The sequence below is a fragment of the Delphinus delphis genome, chromosome 8 (assembly GCF_949987515.2).
Source record: "Delphinus delphis chromosome 8, mDelDel1.2, whole genome shotgun sequence".
Taxonomy (NCBI): domain Eukaryota; kingdom Metazoa; phylum Chordata; class Mammalia; order Artiodactyla; family Delphinidae; genus Delphinus; species Delphinus delphis.
In genome coordinates, this window is record NC_082690.1 from 4,820,953 (window position 1) to 4,841,574 (window position 20,622).

The 20,622-nt window shown below is 42.1% G+C and overlaps 1 protein-coding gene across 2 annotated transcripts in view; it reads right to left on the bottom strand.

Moving 5' to 3' along the window:
• Positions 1-20,622, bottom strand: part of NTM (neurotrimin) — a 932,003-nt gene that overhangs the window by 586,319 nt on the left and 325,062 nt on the right. The window lies entirely within an intron of this gene.

Below are 20,622 nucleotides of genomic sequence, written 5' to 3' on the forward strand. Positions count from 1 at the left end.
GGAATGAAGTGTGAAGTTTCCCTTAAGCCCTGCAAAGCATTCACAGGACCTGGAGAGCTGTGAGGAGTGCCTGGGAGTCTGGCCAGCGTCTAGCCACGGGGGAAACATTCTTCAGTGTGGTTCTCATAATCAAAGAGTTGTCCTTCCTTTTCTCGATATCTTTCCCCCCTTGCAGCACGTTTTTGGCAGGATCAGCTAAATAAGTGTTATACAATCTAGTACCTCTTGAGACCTCAGTGGCAAAAAGGCTACTGAGTAAGAAGGAGAGAATTTTCGAGCTCTCAGGGAGGATTCTGTCACCTATTCCGAGCTGATGCTATTAGCACCTGTCACAGGGAAGTTGGCCTCTTGGTTGTGTTTTCTTGGCTCTCTCGGTTTTTGTCATCTCATTTCTATTGTTCTTGGTATTATTTTAATTATTCTTCATTCTTATTATTGGATTTTAATTTTCTGAACAGCCCCTGGGTGACGGTGGAGAAATAATAAAAAGAGGTAAAATAATAATTCTTGTGAGTAGTGGCACAAGGGATATTGTGCTCCTGGTCATACAGATATTGTTACTGGATTATTAACAATGATACTAGTCGTGGCAATAACGAAAGTAGTTTGCATCTAGAAGCTCAGAGCACATTAGAGAAATATTAACTTGTGCACACTTGCACATCTTGGGGTAGAGCAAAGGGGAGGAGTCTGGGTATTAACAATGTCTCTACCCTAAAGTAAGAGAAGACAGGGCAACACAAGGAAAGGAAGAGCTGGGAGTCCCTGACACGAACAGCGCAAGGAGGGACAAGACTAAAGATTCTTGACTTTGTCAAGATCTGTCCTACGACTGATGACTCCTTTAGCATGGGGTCACGTCTCATTCACTTCTGCGTCCCTCTAGCACACTAGCAAACACGTATTTAGCCCACAATTTATGCTTGCTGAAAGGATGGAAGGGAGGGAGGCAGGAAGAAGGAAGGAAGGACTCACTAAAGTAGAAAGGTATCCATCACAGTCAGAAAGGAACAAGGGGGAGGTCCTGGACCCATAGCTGGGCTTTATCAAATATTCCAACTGCATTACGGTGGTGGTTCAGCCCCTCCAAAACCAGGCTTATGTCCAGAGTGACTGTTAAAAGGACAAGTCAGCTTCCAAGCTGGGGGATGAGGTGGTAGAACGACAGATGGGAAATCATCGACTAACAGGTTTGTGCCCATCTTCCCATGTCTCCCTCCCTGCACTGCCCCGTGTGGGTCCTTTGTTTTCAGGTGTCTATGTTGGGCAGGAGTCGCCACCCGTCGCTATTTTAAATACATGTTCAGGTTGTCAATCAGTTATTCCAAAAAACTGTCTATTGATGTAGACAAAAAATGATGAACAATGATGTTTTTTATAACATTATTCATAATACCAGATAATTGGGAATTATCTTGATGGTCAACAGTATGAGGATGTTACATAAATTATGGCCAAATGATATGATCGATTATTATGCAGCTATTAAAAGAGTACTTTTAAAGGCAGGGAAAATATGATGATGTTAAATGGGTAAAAAAAGCCAGCAAAGAAAACTAGAGGGCAAGGTGCTGGTTAGTGGAGCAAAAGGAAAGAGGAAGTTGGATTAGTAGATTCTAACATACCTTGAATGCCATGCTATAGGGATTTGGACTTAACTCATGGAGATGGGGAAGCAGCAGAATTTCTTTGTAAAAGAATAACATAGCTGTCATTTTTCATTAAAGCAAGGCTTCAATATTTGGTTAATAATTATATTCATCATGCTAATGCTATAAATTAATAAATGATTATCACCGTAATAATGTTAATGTAAAGCATTATATCAACAGAATCAATCAAAAAAGAAACCAAAACATATAATTAGGAACAAATGACTAAAGCACATGAGACTTTAACTTTCCCAGGTATATTTTATTTTGCAGGATGTAATAGTAATGGATATTATTAATTGATTTGATTCTTCTCAGAGGGTGCAGCTCTTTAATAAAAATGAAAATTACAGCTCATTTTTTTCTCCCACTCGACTTTCTATAACACATCAGTGTTTTAATGTTAGTATGTTCTCTATAAAATTGACATATGGTTCATCATCATGTAATGATTTGTATGTAATTATGATAGTATGGCCCTTGTTTCATATGGGAGTATAAATAAAATAATATTTGAAAGGTAAGAAATGCATGTGGAAACATGTACGTTATCTACAGACCTGGACCATGAATCCTGGCAAAAGAAAAGCGTCCACACAAATAGACATCATCCACGAATACATAAACCTAAGATGCAAACAGGACGGAAGAATGCAGCACCAGGCTGGAGGTTATGAGACTTTGTGTGACAAAAAGACCCATGAAAATCAAAAGCGGCAGGGGCGGGGGCGGCAGGGGGATTTGATTAAAATTACAATTGATATATTGCCTTAAAATTTCCACTAAGGCAATCTCACAGTGAGAAAGTCAGTGCTCAGTTTGACATGGCCGGCTCTGTGTTTAAGGAGAACAAGTGTGATGACACTGGAAAGAGAAAAGGAACAGGGCAGTGGAGGGTGAACGGCCTGAGTGAAGGCACGGCAGCGGGAACAGGGAACCGAAGAGGTGATGGAGCTGGCGACTGTGACACCATGAAGAGGAAAAGGTAGCCAGTTAGATACGAGTGAGGATGAGGAGAGAAGTGGGTATTTATAAAGACTCAGAAGTTTCCAGCTTGGACATCTGGGTGAAAAAATAACCAACTGGGCCAATAAATAACAAAACGCACGATGGATTTTTGTACTTTCTATTGTACTGAGAACTCGCTGTAGCTTCTCTCATTAATTCTCATGACAGCCCTATGAAACAGGTTCCTTAATTATCTTCACTTTACAGAAGAATAAGGCAGAGGCCCAGAATGTTTGCATAAAATATGCCTAAAATCGCCCAATTAAGAAGTGGCCGAGATAGTGGAATTGGAAAGTGCGTGCCTTTTCCAGACCTTTATGTTACACCACACGCAGCAGGACGTCAGACGGACAAGCATATGTACAGACAGAGGCACTTGCTGGGGTGGCGGGCGAGGGGACTGTGCAGAGGGATCACAAAAGCACAGAACAGATACCAGCAACCACCAGCACACACAGCCCAAGAAGCATTTTGCAGAGAAGAGCAAGTCTCCACCGCTGAGGCTGTGTGGCTCTGGCCCTCGCCTCTGTAAATACATTTCGGTGAATTCAGTCATGAGGTCCAGCCAGCCAGCTGCCTGCCCGCTGGTGAATTTCTTTAAGGAATCTTGGCAGCCTACGTTCAGGGCCGATTCTCTTATGATTGCTTCCACTATATCAGGAAGAAAATTGAAAAGACTGACACACACACACATAAGCCTGTGTGGAAGTCTGGAAAGGTGACGATTGGTGCCCCAGCCATGACCTTTATTTTCCATTAATGGGTCTGGGTGAGTGTCAGTTGTGTTTAAAGCCGCATAAAGTGAACTGAAATAAGAGGGATCAACAGGAACAGTTAAGAGCCTTTTTCAGAGGAATTTGGAGTTGATTAGATAACACCGTATACAAGGAGATGCTCTGATCAGACACAAATGGAAAATCGGCATCAAAACCAAGCCCTGACCTGCCCAGCCAGACTGAGTTATTTTAAGCAACATGAAAATGGGAGCTGATCTACATATCCTTGATCTAAAGAAACCAGACAAGCATAAAGTCCAGAAAGACTCGCAACACTTGTCATTTTCTTTGGAGTCCTCTCAATAGAGCAAAATTAAGGTCAAGAAATTGGACGTGAAGGTACAAAGCGAAAGCACATATTAGGGGAATGAAGCTGTGGGCCCTTAAAAAGTTTACAGCCAACAGTCAGGCCTCCCATTAAATTACAAATTTTTTCCTGGCCTGAGAAGTGTAAGGGAAAACAATTCTATACTCTGAATCTCTAAAGTATTTCATTGATTTTAATAAAAGCAGCCCAGCAGTCTGGTGTAAGAAGTATTGGGGAACGTCCTACAGAGAATTATTTTTTTTTATAACAAAACCTGATGAGATGTTACTGACTGGATTCTAGACCTGGTAGGGATCTTCCTGTGGACCCGTCTATTTCAGAGCGAAACCACTGACCTCCGGCAGTTTGCGGATCCTAATAGAGTTCCTTGAAATTTGAATTTTGCTTTCCAAGAGGCACCCTCGATCCATTCCTGACTCTTGCAGATCCTTTTTTTTTCTTCTTCCCTTTCTCCCCTTTTCCTCTTCCCTGAGCAGGGAATCCTGGATATACACCCAAGAGAAATGATGACGTATGTCCATGAAAAACTTGTATATGAATGTTCGTGGCAGCATTTTTATTTTATTTGCGATGGGCACCAAAAGTATTAAATCCATCCTAAGTCTGAAAATACTGGAAAAGTGTCTGGGCAGATCAGGGCATAATCTACAGAGAAGAGATTTTTAAGTAGATATACGATCCAAAGGAGGAGCACTGTTGAAAGTGGCAGGTGTGATTTCAAAGGGGACTTTCAAAACGCTTTGCCTCTAGCGGAGAAAAAAGGCCAAAAAGGAAGGTAGAAATACTCTTTGGCAATAGAATTGTGTAGAAGAAAAGAAAAATAAGAAGGCAATTTGGGGGTGCTGTAGGATAAAAGAAAACCGTGAAACTGGCGACTCCTTAGCCCTTCCCCTACCACCCAAACGACACACAAACAGAACACTTGGATGTGCTATACTAACCAAAGGTAGAAGGTGTTTGTGGGTCATGCTCTGGTGTGAATGAGAACTCTGGTTAACCCTAGCTTACAAATATGTTCTCCCATGTTTTAAAGTTTTGTAATTGTATATTTTAGATTTCTGATGCATTTTGAGTTAACTTTTTGTATAAGGTATAGGGTTTAGGTTGAGGTTTACTTATTGGTTTGTTTCCTAATAGCATTATTAAGGATAGCCAAAGAGGGGAGATATCCCAATTTTCTATCAATTAATGAATGGATAAATAAAATGTGGTATAACGACACAACGGAGTATTATTTAGCCATGAAGGAGGATGAAGCACTGCCTCACGCTACAACATGGATGAACCTTGGAAACATTATGCTAAATGAAAGGAGTCATATACAAAAAGCCACATATTGAATAGTCCCATGTACGTTAAATGCCCAGAATAGACAAACCCACAGAGAAAGAAATTAGTAAACCCTATGCCAGGGGCTGGGAGGAGGGGGAGGGGGGTGATGGCTAACGGGTACGGGTTTCTTTTTGGAGCGATTAAAAAAGGTTTTGGAGATAGTGGTAATGACTGCACAATTTCCTGAATATACTAAAACCCACTGAATTGTATACTTCAAAAGCATACATTTTATAGTATGTGAATTATATCTCAAGTACAAACAAACTAATATACCGTGAAAACGAACTTGTTTTTCACAAACCAACCCTCATCTCAATATCCCATTTTCATTGGTGAGACCCTGTCACCTCAAGCACCCGGGTGCCTGCATTCACCCCAGCGGTACTTACTGGGTGTCCATTGCGTGTCCTGGCCCTAACAGCTAGCACTTACTGACCACTCGGCCCACCCCAGGTGTTCTTTGATGTACTTTACATGGATTAACTCATTTAATCGTCACAATGACCCCTTGGAGCAGATGAAAAACTCAGGGCGGAGAGACTATGTCATTGCATAATATCACACTGCTTGTAAATGTCAGGGCATTTCAGATTTCAAATCCATAGAGCTTGAGTTCTAAATTGATAGCTTTTATCATTACATACTATTATCCAACCCTATACTACATTATCCTACACCTACATTATCCACTACCCTCCAGGTGTATACCTGGAGAGCAAGCCTAGCTGAGCGGTTAATGGTTCAGTAAGCATTTGGTTCTATGACTATTGTTTTTGTTATTATGTCTACACTCTAGTCTACCTTAGGCAAAGTGGTATAAGAGATGGCCCCTGCTTTCATAAAGCTTATTTTCTAACAAACATCTTCACAAATACCTACAGTACAGATGTACTAAGTGGAGTGTGCTGTGTTCTACAGAAGAGCAGAAGCAGAGCGATGGCTTCCCTGCTGGGCGGGCAGGAAGGTGATGGTAGTGGTCACGTGGACGCTGGGCTGGGCTTGGGGTCCGTATGTCAGCAGGTAGGCTGGTGAACGGGTCTAGGGGCACTGGGAGCCTGCACCCGGATCTGCCCGAGCCTGAGCCTCAAGCTGGCTTTCCTGCTTCCAGACTCTCTACCCTACAGTCTGTCTTACAAACTTTTGCCAGACTGTTTTTTCTTTAGATGTTGTTGAAAACCTGTCTTTCTTTGAACGAAAACCTTAAAAGGGGGCCCTTTTCCTTCACGCTGAATCTAACGTCCTCTCCCTGGCGTGTTTAGGAGAGGGCCCCTCTAACTCGCCTGATTCCAATTACTCCTGCTGCTGCAGGAAGCTGTTCTCACTACTTCACAAATAGGTCCCCATAGCTTGATGCTCCTCTTTTTCGAAAGCCACAAAAAGCCAAGTTTGTAACTGTCTTCTAGCAACGCTTAGGATGGAAAAGCATGTGTTTTGTGTACTGGCTTCACATTAAGGTCCTATTCTTGTTTTGGTTCCCCCCACTTTTTCTGCGCTATTTAAGGTATATTTGATCCTGTGTAACTAGGAGGTGTGGGTAGAGGTGTTCTTATATAAATTGGCTGCTTTGGAAACCAGATGCCCCAGGAGGACCGTGGAATTTGTCTTCCTGAGAGACCTCTGTTTTTCTTTAGGAAAAGGCCTTTCTACGCTCTTTGGGGTGAGAGTTCAAGGTCCCGAAGACATGACTGGAGGAAGAGTAAGAAGACAGCAGTCGTTGCTCTGTGTAACAGGGTAAGAAGAATTTAGGAGTCGGCCAGGCCACACGGGAATCAGCTTCAAGAGCAGCGGGCAGTGCATTCTTGGGAGAGAGAAGTGGGCCTCATTACGAAGCAGGAGACGAAGACTTGGGAAGGACGATCAACAAGAAATTTCTAGAGTCAGGGAGGCTGAGCAACGTTTAGGACTGTGATGTTTGGTGCTCAGTTTTAAGTTGCTTTCTGTTCTGTTCTCTTATTACTCTCCAGACTCAGCAAGCCTTCCATAAAAGCCTGTCATACACAGCAGTCCTGGGCTGGGGGTGATTTGGACAAGAGAGCAAAGTGGATTCCTGCAGAAGCACAGTGATGCCAAATAGGGCTGGTGGGGGGTGTGTGGAAGGGAGGTGGCCACACACCCCAGAGGTGAGAGGTACTAGAGGACAGTGAGAGCAGTGGGAGAGCAGTGGGAGAGCAGTGGGCTGCAGGGTAGACTAAGGCTGACACTGATTGGAGATCTCCCTTTTCCTTTAGACATAATACAGGAAGGAGAACTTTGAAAAGGGACACCAGGCAGACTAGAAGTTGCCACAACAAAGATAAGGTCTGTATACATAAATCATAGCAATATTTTCTTAGATCAGTTTCCCAAGGCAAAAGAAATAAAAGCAAAAATAAACAAATGGGACCTAATCAAACTTAAAGACTTTTGCACAGCAAAGGAAACCATAAACAAAACGAAAAGACAAACTGGGAGAAAATATTTCCAAATTATGCAACTAACAAAGTGTTAATTTCCAAAATATACAAACAGCTCATACGGTTCAATATCAAAAAAACAAACGAACCATTCAAAAAATGGGTAGAAGACCTAAATAGACATTTCTCTAAACAAGACATACAGATGGCCAACAGGCATTTGGAAAGATAGATGCTCAACATCACTAATAGAGAAATGCAAATCAAAACTACAATGAGGTACCATCTCACAATGGTCAGAATGGCCATCATCAAAAAGTCTACAATTAATAACCGCTTTAGAGGGTGTGGAGAAAAGGGAACCCTTCTACACTGTTGGTAGGAATGTAAATTGGTGCAGCCAATGTGGAAATCAGGATGGAGGTTCCTTAAAAAACTAAAAATAGAGCTACCTTATGACCCTGCAATCCTACTCCTGGGCATATATCTGGAGAAAACCATGATTCAAAAAAGATACATGCACCCGAATGGTCATAGCAGCATTATTTACAATAGCCAAGACATGGAAGCAACCTAAATGACCATCAACAGATAATGGATAAAGGAGATGTGGTGTATATATATATATATATATATATATATATATATATATATATATATATATACACACACATATATGAATATTACTCAGCTGTAAAAAAGAAAGAAATATTGTCATTTGCAGCAACATGGATGGAGAATACCATACAAAGTGAGGAAAGTCAGACAAAGACAAATATTATATATCACTTATATGTGGAATCTATAAAATAATACAAATGAATCTATATACAAAACAGAAACAGACTCACAGACATATAGGAAACAAACTTATGGTTACCAAAGGGGAAAGGAGGGGGTGGGATAAATTAGGAGGTTGGGATTTACAAATACACACTACTGTATATAAAGTAGATAAGCTACTGTATAACACAGGGAACAATATTTAGGATCTTGTAATAACCCATAATGGGAAATAATCTGAAATATAAACATATATATAACTGAAGCACTTTTCTGTATCCCTAACTAACACAATATTGTAAAGCAACTATACTTCAATTAAAAAAAAAGATAAGGTCTCTAGAGAGAGCTCCACATAGATAACCCTGTTCTACATTTTATAAACTGCCCTCCACCTTTTAGCAGAAGATAAAATGGAAAAGAAAAAGCACACCACTCTGTGTTTGCTCATGTAATTCCTCCTTTCTTGAAAGATTCTGCCTTTCACTCTCCCAAACCCTACCTGTTCTGCAAGGCCCAAGACCAGTCTACCTCCCCCCGTGCTTTGTCCCTCATTTGTCCCCCGACTGTCTCTCCGAGCAGTTCTCGACGTGAACTCCTCCAGATCAGAGGCAGCAGCACGACTTGAGAACTTGTGAGTGAGGCAAAGTCTCGGTTCCTACCCCACACCCATTGGATCTGGGGGTGGGGGTCAGCAACACATGTCTCAGCAAGCCCCGCAGGTGATCCTGAGTTTGAGCACCAAAGTCTGAGAACCAACCCAGGGGCCAGAGGCATCAGAGTGGCAGTCAGATCATCTCTCTTCAGCACAACACCATCCAACAGATTCCCACCTCACTCCTAGCAAAACCCAAAGTGTTTGTAACAGCCTTCAAGGTCCTACACGTACCCTGGTTCACCTTTACCTGCCTGACTACATTTGCTCCACCTACCACTGTCCCTGTCACTCACTCCACCTCAGTCATGGAGGCCAGTGACTGGAGAATGTACCAGGCTTGCATCTGCCTCAACGCCTTCGCTGGGGTGGCTTCTTTCTTTTGTGACGTCTGCCTTGGTCATACTGCTTGTAATTACGTTCACCCCCATCAAGAGGACTCATTCCTGTTTTGTGATTTTTCTCCATCACGTTTATCTGCATATAACATTGTGTCTATTTCGCTTCCTCAAATGTCTTATTGTGCGTCTCACTCTGCTAGAGTGTTAGCTAAGAGACCAGAGATCTTACTTCATGCTTTCCTATTTTGTCCATTGATATAGTACCTGACTCATGTGGTGATGAATACTCAATACGTGTTTGCCCAATGTGTGAATTTAGCACTTATTTCCTGCTGCCCTGTTCAGGAGCTACCCCATCCATTGCAGTCTTTGTGGTTAACTAGTTTGTAAGCTCCATGGTAGAGATAACCCATCTTGGATGCCCTTCTTCCCCACCATGCCCAGCACCATGCTGAGAAATTAGCAAGCACGTGATACTTCTTAATTATAGGTCTGAACACATTGTCCCCTGGACTTGGGGTTCAAGACAGAAAGCCCATGCGATGCCCCATATTCATCTAGAGCTCCCTCCTCTCCGCTCCCTCCAGATCACTGCTCAGAGCTCCCAGTCTGCTTCCTCTTCCTCATCCAGCCATAATTCCCGGTCCTTTCCCCTGATACGTAAAGAGTCCACTCTCACTGGCTGCTGTCCCTGCCCCCAGGCTCTGCCTGCTCAGGCAGCCTCCATCTGTCCCTCAGCCACGTTCCAGTGACCCAGCGTGACAGCCGAGATCCATAATTTATTAGAGCCCTTCTGCTGGGCCTTTTCTTTCTTTCCCCCTTCCTCCCTTCCTTCCTCCCTTCCTTCCTTCCTTCCTTCCTTCCTGGTATCACTGGTACCCAGGGCTTAGTCAGCACCATCGGAGGGGCTGCAGGTGTTTGAAAGGCCCCCAAATGAAGGTAATTTGAGTCAGGTATTGGGCTAAGATAAGCAATTAGAGACTCTGGAACATGCTGTGCAGGGGGATAAACATCCTTATTGCTTTAAATAGTGTCCTGGAATCTCTTCACCACCCTTCTTACATGCATTTGCCTGAATGTATAGTAAAATCACATTTTGCTCTTTGAAGAAACACGTACATGGTTCGAGGCTAAGAATCTCCGCAAGGGGGCCCGTCGGCACGCATGAGTTGTCTTCTCAAACCTCAGTAGGAAATATGTGTTTTTAATAATCATCTGGTAATTAACAGCTGTGATTCCAAGCCTTCCATTAGGAAAAATAATAATAGTTTTACTTCCTGGTGCCAGGAGCCAGATGGGCAGCCGAAGAGACAAGCCTCCAGCTATGTATCAGACAAGTAGAGAAGGTGGGGTCCACGAGCTCCCTGGCGACCCTGCAGCTGGCACAACATCTGGACGGGAGAACAAAACAACGGCCCGGATACCTGCACCCCGCCCCCCGTACACTGGTCCACTTAGCGCTGATCACAGCACTGGCTTATAATCCTGGCTCTACAAGTTATAGTCCTTCCCTCTGCTGACTTGTTTGAAATGACCTCTTTTAAAAGATGCGCTGCCTGATAAATAATGTCAAACTGGGAAATCATTTTGAAATATCACATGTTCATGAATTTTTTATTTGGTTTAAAGAAATTGCGTCGGCCCTTAGGCCTTCTGGTGCTGGTTACCACCACCTCTGCATCTCCCCTTCCCCTTGCTGGTTTCTGTCACCTCAGGGTCAGTGAAGAGCAAATCACCTTTGAAGCATTACCTGTCCGTAGCAGACACTCTCAGTATCTTCACAAATCTCTTTCTCTCTAACACAAACACACAGTTGCATACACATACATCCCTTGCTGAAGATATCAACGGTGGGGAAATAAGAAAAAGAAGGAGGGTGACAATAAGCAAATGATCTGGATATATTTTTATTATATTTCCCGTTACTCTAGCGTCTGGTCTCTTAGAAGCCTGGAATATGATCACTGGAGTTTATCTGCTTGGTGGTTGATACCATTTCAAACCTGACACGGATCTGAGGCTGCGTTCCCACTCTCATAGAAAGAAAGAGAGGAAGCATGGAAGGAACAAAGAGAGGGAAGGAGGGAGGGAGGAAAAAGGAAGGAAGAGTAGAAGTGGTCTTCTGTAGCCTACCATGTTTATTTCTGTCTTTGTTTGCAATATGTTTAATATGAACGTATCACAGGCTAGATCCCATACGGCAAAGCCATCTTAGAGGTGACTGAATTCTGGTCCAGTGGCGGTGTGATCGCCATCACTTGAGTGGAAAAGGACCAGTGGTAACTGATTCTTGACTCTGCACCATTCCATCTATCACCAGGAACAAGAGCAGAGCTCTAGTTGACTTTCCAATCCTGCTTTGAGGGGCTTAATATTTTGATGGTTGCCATGGCAAGAAAGCTTAAAACACTACTGGGTGATATGCAAAGCAGAAGTAATGTTTCGTAACTTTCAACAGCCAGAGTCTGAAAAGAGGATTTGGGGTTTTCCATTTTATATAGTGGAAAGAATAGAACACTGAGAATCAGAAGGACTGGATTCCAGGTTCAGATGGGGCGTTAAATAATTACATGAGCCTAGATGGCTTGCCACTTCACCTCTGGGCAGAAAGGTTCCTCTTCTGAAAAATTAGAAAATAGTCATGAATGCACTAAATATTGGGTTAAGAGAGTAATAATGTCAATTGTGGTCAAAGAGTTGGAATCTCGTCCCTCCTCTCCATTAACGAACTATGAGACTTAACCCTGAAGAACAGTATTTTAAGCACATAGAGGTTTTGATACAGTGGAAACCAGATGATTGAAAAAATACTAATGAGAGTAATTACAGTTGTACTTGCATCTGTTACTATTTACTGGATGCTGACTTTACACCAGACATTGTGCCCGGTGCTTTACAAGCATTATTTGCTTGAATCTTCACATCAACCCTAAGAGAGAGACAATTCAATCCTTACTGTACAGATCCAGGGACAGAGGGGAGGTCTAGGGAAGGTCATTACCTTCAGGGGGTGACACAACTCTGGCGGGGGGAGGGGGAACTCAAATCCAGGCATATCTGACTCCACACTCTGTGCTCTTAGACATTATGCATATTTAATATTTATTAAGCACTTATGATGCCAGCTAATGTTCTAAATCTATCACAAACATTATCACATTTTATGATCACAAAGGTCTAATGAGGGAAGCATTATTATCTCCACGTCATAGATGAGAAAACCGAGGCTCAGAAAGTTTAGGTAACGTGCCCAAGGCCATTCAACCAGTAAATAGAGGTGCCGGGAATCTATCCCTTGTCCCTTTGCCCCCAAAGCCACTGTGCTAAGATAAAATTTGAGAGAGGCAAGGGGAGCCTAACAGTATAAAGGAAAGAGAAAGCCTGCAGTCTCCTGGGCTCCAGTAGTAATTCTGATGCTATTAGCTGGCTTATTCTGGTTCCCCACTGTCATTTATTCTAATTGGGCAGGAGGGTTTCTTGGAAGGGTAACACATTATGTATTTTAAAAGATATTTTCTATTGTTCTTTCTAGTTCTAAAAGCATTAATTTAAAGGGCACTAATTTTTTCCACAGGAAAGATAAACAATTTCCATTAACTCTAAAAAGGAAAGCGTTTCTATGTACAAACCGGGAAGAAAACGTTGACAATAATTATCATTTAAGTACTTAGAATGGACCAAACCTATATGTGCTCTATTCATTTAACCCTTACAAAATCCCTATAAAGTAGACACTTCTATCATCCCCATTTTATCAATAAGACGACTGAGGCAAAGGGAGCTTAGGTCATTTGCACAAGATCTTATAGACAGTAAGTAGCAGAGACGGGTTCTGAACTCAGGCAGCCGATTTCACAGTCCACGCTTTTAACTACTATAATATATTGCTTCTGGAGTCAAAATAGTTCATTAGCCTAACGGGAGTCAACATGGTACTAAATTGTATTGGGAATGCAGGGAGCTGTGGAAAGATGTCAAGGTAACAGACAAAGTTGGGTTTGAATCTCAACATTGCCACCATCACTAGGCTGCCAGCTTTATTGGACTATCTGATTAATCTCCCCCAAGCCCCTTCAGCACCTACCCTATATATCTATTGAACGAATGAATGATTTTGTGGGGGTTGAGCCAGCCTTTGAAATTACACATGTCTGAGTCCAAAGTCCAAGAGCTTTCTGTTTTCCAGGACTATCTCACAGAATACATTAATATAGAGCTGTCCAGAGCTGAGGGTTCTCCTGGCAGCATAAGCAAAGAGCTTGAGATTCGAAGACAGACACACTGCATTTAACATGGTGTATGGCTTCTCTGAGTCTCCACTTACTTCTCCATCAATTTGAGAATATGTTGTCACATGTGCTTGTCATGAGGACTAACTTATGTCAAGCACCTAGCACTCTCCTGGCACAATGTAGTCATACAGTAATTGGTAACTTCTCAGCTGCCTTTCTACAAAGCATGTCAACTGAAGCAATAGTATCTGTAGCCTGGTGCTTTTAGCATTGTGGTGCTTCTTTGCTCTAAGGAAGCACCCGCTGAAACACCAGGGCAGTGAGCCCTATGTTTCCTCCCACAAAGGTTTTCAAGGACGCCAAATATACAAAAAGTGAGAACGAACATCAGTGTGAGAATGACACCTTGTGAAAAAAGGAAGTCCACCATTTGGACACACTCAGAACAAAGTAATTTCCCATTATTTGCAACTCCCACCCTTATGAGTGTGTCCTAAAGTTGAAGCTGTCATTACTCTTCCACTTAGATCTCAGAGAGGGAATTTCCCAGTGGGCGTAACGTGTGATGCTTTGGCTGCTCGGCTCCCATTAGTGTTGATGGAGCACAACAGGACGCTGCAAATAAGCAGGGTCCCCTTGGCCTCCATAAATGCCTCCACACTTACCAAGTAAGTAGCACGTTCAGCTTGGAATCACAGGCGTGGAACGGCTTGTTGTCAAGTTCCTACGGCACCCAGAGGGCCATCTGGGAACTTATCGTTTCCCTGACTCGGCCCTCCTGAGGCGTTGTCCCTTCACTATATTAAGCCTCCAAAGCTATGGCGCCTCCTGCTTCTGTTCTGAGCACCCCCCATGTGACCTCTGCATACTTTATTGCAGCTTTCACTGCTACGGGTTATTAGGAGCTCCATCTTTCTTCCTCTCCCTGAAAGTTTTCTCTGACATCATGGAGCTGGCACAGCCAAACGCTGCCTCTCCAGGATGACACTGCGTGGTTTCCCCCAGATTCAAAAGCTAACTGCCGACTTCTACTTCTGGCCAAGACAGAGTGACAGGCACGAGACTACCCTCCTGTCTGAAACAGCAACAGCAACAAGAAAGACAAAATATAGGAAACAGTAGTTTCCAAGACACTAGACGTCAGACAGGGAAAGACACTGATCCCTGAGAGATGCAAAACAGATGAGGTGCGCCCTGCCCTTGTCCCAGCTTGGTGCATGGAGAGAGCTCCCCAACATGTGCATGGCGGGTGGAGGGGACAAGGCAGAGCCCAGAGGACTCTCAGAATTGAGCAGCTGAGGAACCAGGGAGATGGCGGCAGTCAGAGTTCTCAGGATACAATACCAGGCAGGAGAGACCTGCACAGAGAGAACTCCAGAGATCTGCTGAGGTCCCTTTGAGTGTTCAGCAGAGTAGTTAGTTCATATGTGCAATGAAACTGCCAAAGTCTAGGGAAAGAGCCCTCTAGAGGATTGGAGGACACACTGCCCAGTCCACACGCAGGGTCAGCAATACTGCCTGTACCTACCAGTCAGACTCATGACATTCATAAGCATCTCACCTCAGTAGCTGGTCCCAACACTAAACATTGCATTGATTTCACCAAACAAATCTTACAAAAGTAAGACCCGAAAGGAACTGAATTTGTAGATAAAATCCCACCACAAAGAAACATGCAAGCCCAGATGGCTTCATTGGTAAATTCCACCAAACATTTAAGGAAGAACTAATATCAATTATAAACTCAGAAAACTGAAGAGGGGGAAATCATTCCCAACTCATTCTGTGAGCTCAGCATTACCCTGACACCAAAATTGTAAAGAGACATTACAAATATCCATCCATCAATAGATCAATCAATCAATAAGTAAATAAACAAAACTACAGACCAATATCCTTCATGAACATATATACAAAAATGCTAAGCAAAATTTAAGCAAATTGAATGCAACAATATATAAAAAGGATACATCAGGACCATGTATCTTTTACTCTAGGAAACCAAGGTTGGTTCAATAGTAAAAAAATCAAAACAATGTAGTTCACAATATTAACAAACTAAAATAAGAAAAGCATATGATTATCTCAATAGGTAGAGAAAAAAAGACTCTTGACAAAATCTAACATCAATTCCTGATTAAGGAAAAACAAAAAACAACTGTCAGCAAATTAAGGTGAGAAATTTCTCAATCTGAAAAACCTATAGCTATCAGCATATCTAAAAGTAAAAAACGGAATGCTTCCCCTAAAAAAATAAGAAACAGGAAAAGGAAGTCTGCTTACATGATTTCTACTAAACATTGTACTGGAGGTTCTAGCCAATGCACTAAGGCAAGAAGAGGAAACAAAAAGTATCCAGATTGGAAAGAAGTAATAAAACAGTCATCTGTAGGTGACATGGTTGCCATTATAGAATACCTGATGAAATATATCAAAAAGTAACAACTAATGAGTGTAGCAGATTTTCCAGATAAAATACTTTATGCAAAATCAACTGAATTTCTATATACTAGCAAAGAAAAATCTGAAATTTAAATTAAAAAATAATTCCATTAAAAAAGCATTCAAAATTTAAATATGAATACTTAAGGTTAAATCTATCAGAGTATGTCGAAGACCTGTACCTTGAAGACTACAAAACATAACTGAAGAAAATTAAAGAAGACCTAGATAGAGATATATACTCAGCTAATCAGTCATAAGACTCATTATTGTTAAAACTGCATTTCTCTCAAAATTAGTCCATAGATTTAATATAATCTCAATCCAAATACTAGTAGTTCTTTTTAGTTTAAATTGACAAACTGATTTTAAAACCCATAAGGAAATATAAAACACACACAATAACCAAAACAATTTAGGAAAAAAAATTTGGAGGCTGAATGTTAACTGATTTGAAGACTTGCTATAAAGCTACAGTAAACAGAACAGTGTAGCATAAAGATAGAAAAATAGATCAATGAAACAAAATAGAGTCCAAAAATTGAGCCACAGTTATGAGGCCTAAATTTTTTAAGTGCTAAAGCAATTCAGTGTAGAAAAATATATAATTTTTTCCACAAGTGGTGCTGGAACAATTAGATATCAATCAGTTTTAAAAAAGAGTTTCCATCCATGCTTTGCACCTTAGACAAAAATCAACTCAAAATGGATCAAAGACCTAAATATAAAACTTTCTTGAAAAAAGCATAAGAGGAAACCTTTGTGACTTTGGGTTAGGCAATGATTTCTTAGATGTGACACCAAGAGCACAATCTATAAATGAAAAAATAATACACTGGACTTCAGAAAAACTTAAAAGGTCTCCTCTTTTATGGGCACTGTTAGGAAAATAAAAAGATAAGCTACAGATTGGGAAAAATATTTCAAATTGTATACTTGATAAAAAGCTTATATTCAGAATGTACAATAAACTTTCAAATGCAAAAAGAAGAAATAAAACGATCCAATACAAATTTTCAAAAGATCTGAGCAGACATTTCACCAACAAATATATACAATTAGCAAATAAGCACACAATAAGATGCTGAACGTTATTAGTCATTAAGGAAATTCAACTTAAAACCCTAATGAAATGCCATTACACCCGTGTTAAAATGACTGTAATTAAAATTCCAAATGCTGGCAAGGGTATGGAGGAACTAAAACTTCTCTTAAACTGCTGGTGGAATGTAAAATGGTGGAACCGTTCCGGAAAAGAGTTTGGCAGCTTCATAAAAACGCTAAACATACACTTAATGATATGATCCAGCAATTCCACCCCCAGGTATTTACTCAAGAGAAATAAAACCATATGACCCTACAAAGACTTGTTTATGAATGCTCCTAGTAGTCTTATTTCTGCCAAACACAAACTAGAAACAACCCAGATATTCATCAATATGTGAATGGATAAAGAACTTGTGGTTTATTCATACAATGAAATACTGTTCTACAATTTAAAAGAATGAACTGTTGATAAATGCAACCACATGCATAAACCTCAAAATAATTATGCTGAGCAAAAGAAGTCATAAAAAAAGTGAGTACATAATGTGTGATTTCAAATACATTAAACTCTGGGAAGTATAAATTAATTTATGGTGACGGAAAGGAGATCAGTGGTTGCCTGGTCGGGGCGGGGATGGCAGGAGGGAGGATTACAGAAAGGAACAAGGGAACTTTTGACATGATGGATCTGCTCACTACCTTGATTGTGGTGAGGGGACCTCAAGAGAATTCATATGTGCAGACATATCAGAACTTACCACATTGCACACTGAAATCTGTGTCGTTCATTGTATATCAATTATACCTGATATCATAAAGCTGTGAAATATATGTAAAAATAGCAAATAAAAATTGGTGGAGGAAAGAGTCTGAAATGCTAAAACAAAACAAAACAAAAAGCCTTTCACCTATTTGTCCCATACTTTCCTTCCATCTGGAGTATCCCAGTCTCTGCAAACCAACTTGCCTTTGGGAAGTGTTGTTGGGTTCATTACACAGGGAACTTAGGATTTCCGTGGTTTGGTTTTGCTGTGCATAGTAATAGGAATTCTATAACCGGCTCCCTCTTTGCAATGCCTCTTTTGCTGGTGTGACACTATTCTTTAAACACAACTGTGTTTCCTACTGATCTAGTATGCAGAACACTTCTAATAGGCTCTGTGGTGAGTTGCATTGGATTCCCCCCAAAATGTCCTAATCCCTGGAACCTGTTTATGTGACCTTCTTTAGGTACAGGGTCTTTTCAGGTGTAATCAAGTTAAGGTGTGGTGTAATGGGCTGTATTATGTTCCCAGAAAATTCATATGTTAAAGCCCTAATCCCTAGTATCTCAGAATTTGCATTTTTCCAGAGTTTAATGTGTTTGAAATCACACATTATATATTTACTTTTGTCTGACTTCTTTTGCTCAGCATAATTATTTTGAGGTTTATGCATGTGATTGCATTTATCACTACATAACATAATGTAACTGTTACGGAGACAGGGCCTTTAAAGGGGCGATTAAATTAAAATGAGGCCCTAAGGGTGAGTCCTAAGGCAATCTGATTGGTGCCCTTCTAGGAAGAGGAAATCTGACCACACAGAGAGAGCCCAGAGGTCAGCACACAGAGGAACTGCCATGTGAGGACACAGCCACAGTGAGAAGGCCGTCTACAAGCCGAGGAGAGAGACCTCAGGAAAAAACCAACCTTCTGCCACTTTAATCTTTGACTTCTACCCTCCAGAACTGTGAGAAGACAAACTCCTGTTGCTTGTTTAAGCCAGCTGGTCTGGTATTTTATAACAGCAGCCCTGACAGACGATTACAGGTGGTCCCGTGGGGTCAGGGGGCTCCTGACAGCCAATGGCTGGTATCCTTACAGAGGAAAAAGAAGGGGGTCTGGATATTGACGTGGGGAGAGAACACCACATGAAGACGGAGGCGGATACTGGAGTGTCGTGTCTACAAGCCAAGGAACAGCAGGCATTGCTGGCCACCCCCAGAAGGAAGAAGAGACATCGGAACAGAATCTCCCTCACAACCTCCAGAAGGAACCAAACATGCCGCCACCTTGATTTTGGACTTCTGGCCTCCAGAGCTGTGAGAGAATACATTTCTGCTGCTTAAGTGACCCAGTCTGCGGTAATTTGTGATGGTCACTCTAGAACTGACACAGCCTCCTGGAAACCATGTTTGCTTCCGAGCTGCTTCTCCCCTTCTCCAGTTTCAGCTGGGCATCTAGCTATGCAGTTACAGACCACAGTCCCCAGGCTTCCTGTAGGGGTCGTCATGTGACGGGGTCGAGCCCACGGCGGCATACGAGCAATAAAGGTGCAATCGCTTGTCTTGCATTCTTCCTTCCTCCTTACTAACTGGGAAATGGTGATGCCAGGGCCCTCATGCAGCCCTAAGCCCCCTTTGTTCTGACTGTCAGGTGAGAGGCAGTGGACTCCTATCTTTCTTAAGCCACCATATTGGGGGGTGGCCTGTTCCCCACCTAATAACCATGTGTCCAATGACCACCTCTTCCTCCGTCTTGCATCATAAGCTTCTAGAAGCCAGTGCTTGTTGTTGAGAATCTTCCTGAAGCACCAGGCACAATTCCATGTACAAACAGTTCTCGCTTCTCTCTGTTGTCATTAGAAAAGCATTTATTAAGCAAGCGTGAGTCTGGGACTGCTTCAGCCTGCAATATCTTGGAGGCCATTTCAATAAATGTCAATGAGCATAAATCAGGTGAAATAGTATCACTCAAGCCACAATCCCTCATTTCTCGGCCCTGGGAAACAGCAATGGCTGGGGGATTTGGCCAAGCCTCTGCAGAGGGCCACCTGCAAGTAGTATCTAATGTCACAGACATCAGAGGGCTGGGAGTGGACTAGAGTGGACTCGAGAAGCACACCTCACTGTGAAGACGGCACGTACGCCTTCCACGTGGGCTACGGCTAATGATGGCATTGGCTTCATCTACGACAAAGCACATTTAAATTAATTCTTAAAAGAGGGGAGCGGGCCTCTTTGGAAACACAAAGAGAAGAGGATATGGTCACCGACCTGTAGTGTAAAACACACTTTCTTGGGGATTAAGAGAAAAGGAAAACAGGCAGAAAAGAGGAGAGGAAAGTCTTTCAGAGACTAGCTCTTTAAAACATGGAGAAGAATGAACTGGACTTACAGAAGCTGAGAAAAGTCACTGGAGACACAGCTGCTCCTGGTGGCAAGAGGTGTGAATGAGGCATTTAGCATTTGGACTTTGCTTAATAGCAGAGGCTACGCTGAGACAGACTAAGCTGAACCATGTAGAGAGGAGGATAGTAAATGCTGAGATACAGAACTTCATCGCAGTGAAGTGACAACAATACCCTTTTCTGAGTAGTGGATTGTTCTCTTCCCTCTCTCTCTTTTACTTGCGTGTATGGCATTGTGGAGTTTATATTTAGAACATGTACTCAACTATTTTCTATTTTGTTGTTCCCCAAATTTCCATTTCTTTATAATTACAAACCCAGTGGGTAGCATGACGTCCTTGTTTCCCCACACAAAGGCAGGCTCCATTCCTAGTTTCACGCTGCTCTACAGAGGTGCTGGGCAGTTGCTAGAGTGGCCGAGATGGAGTTCCAGGGGCATACACATCACCACGAACTGCT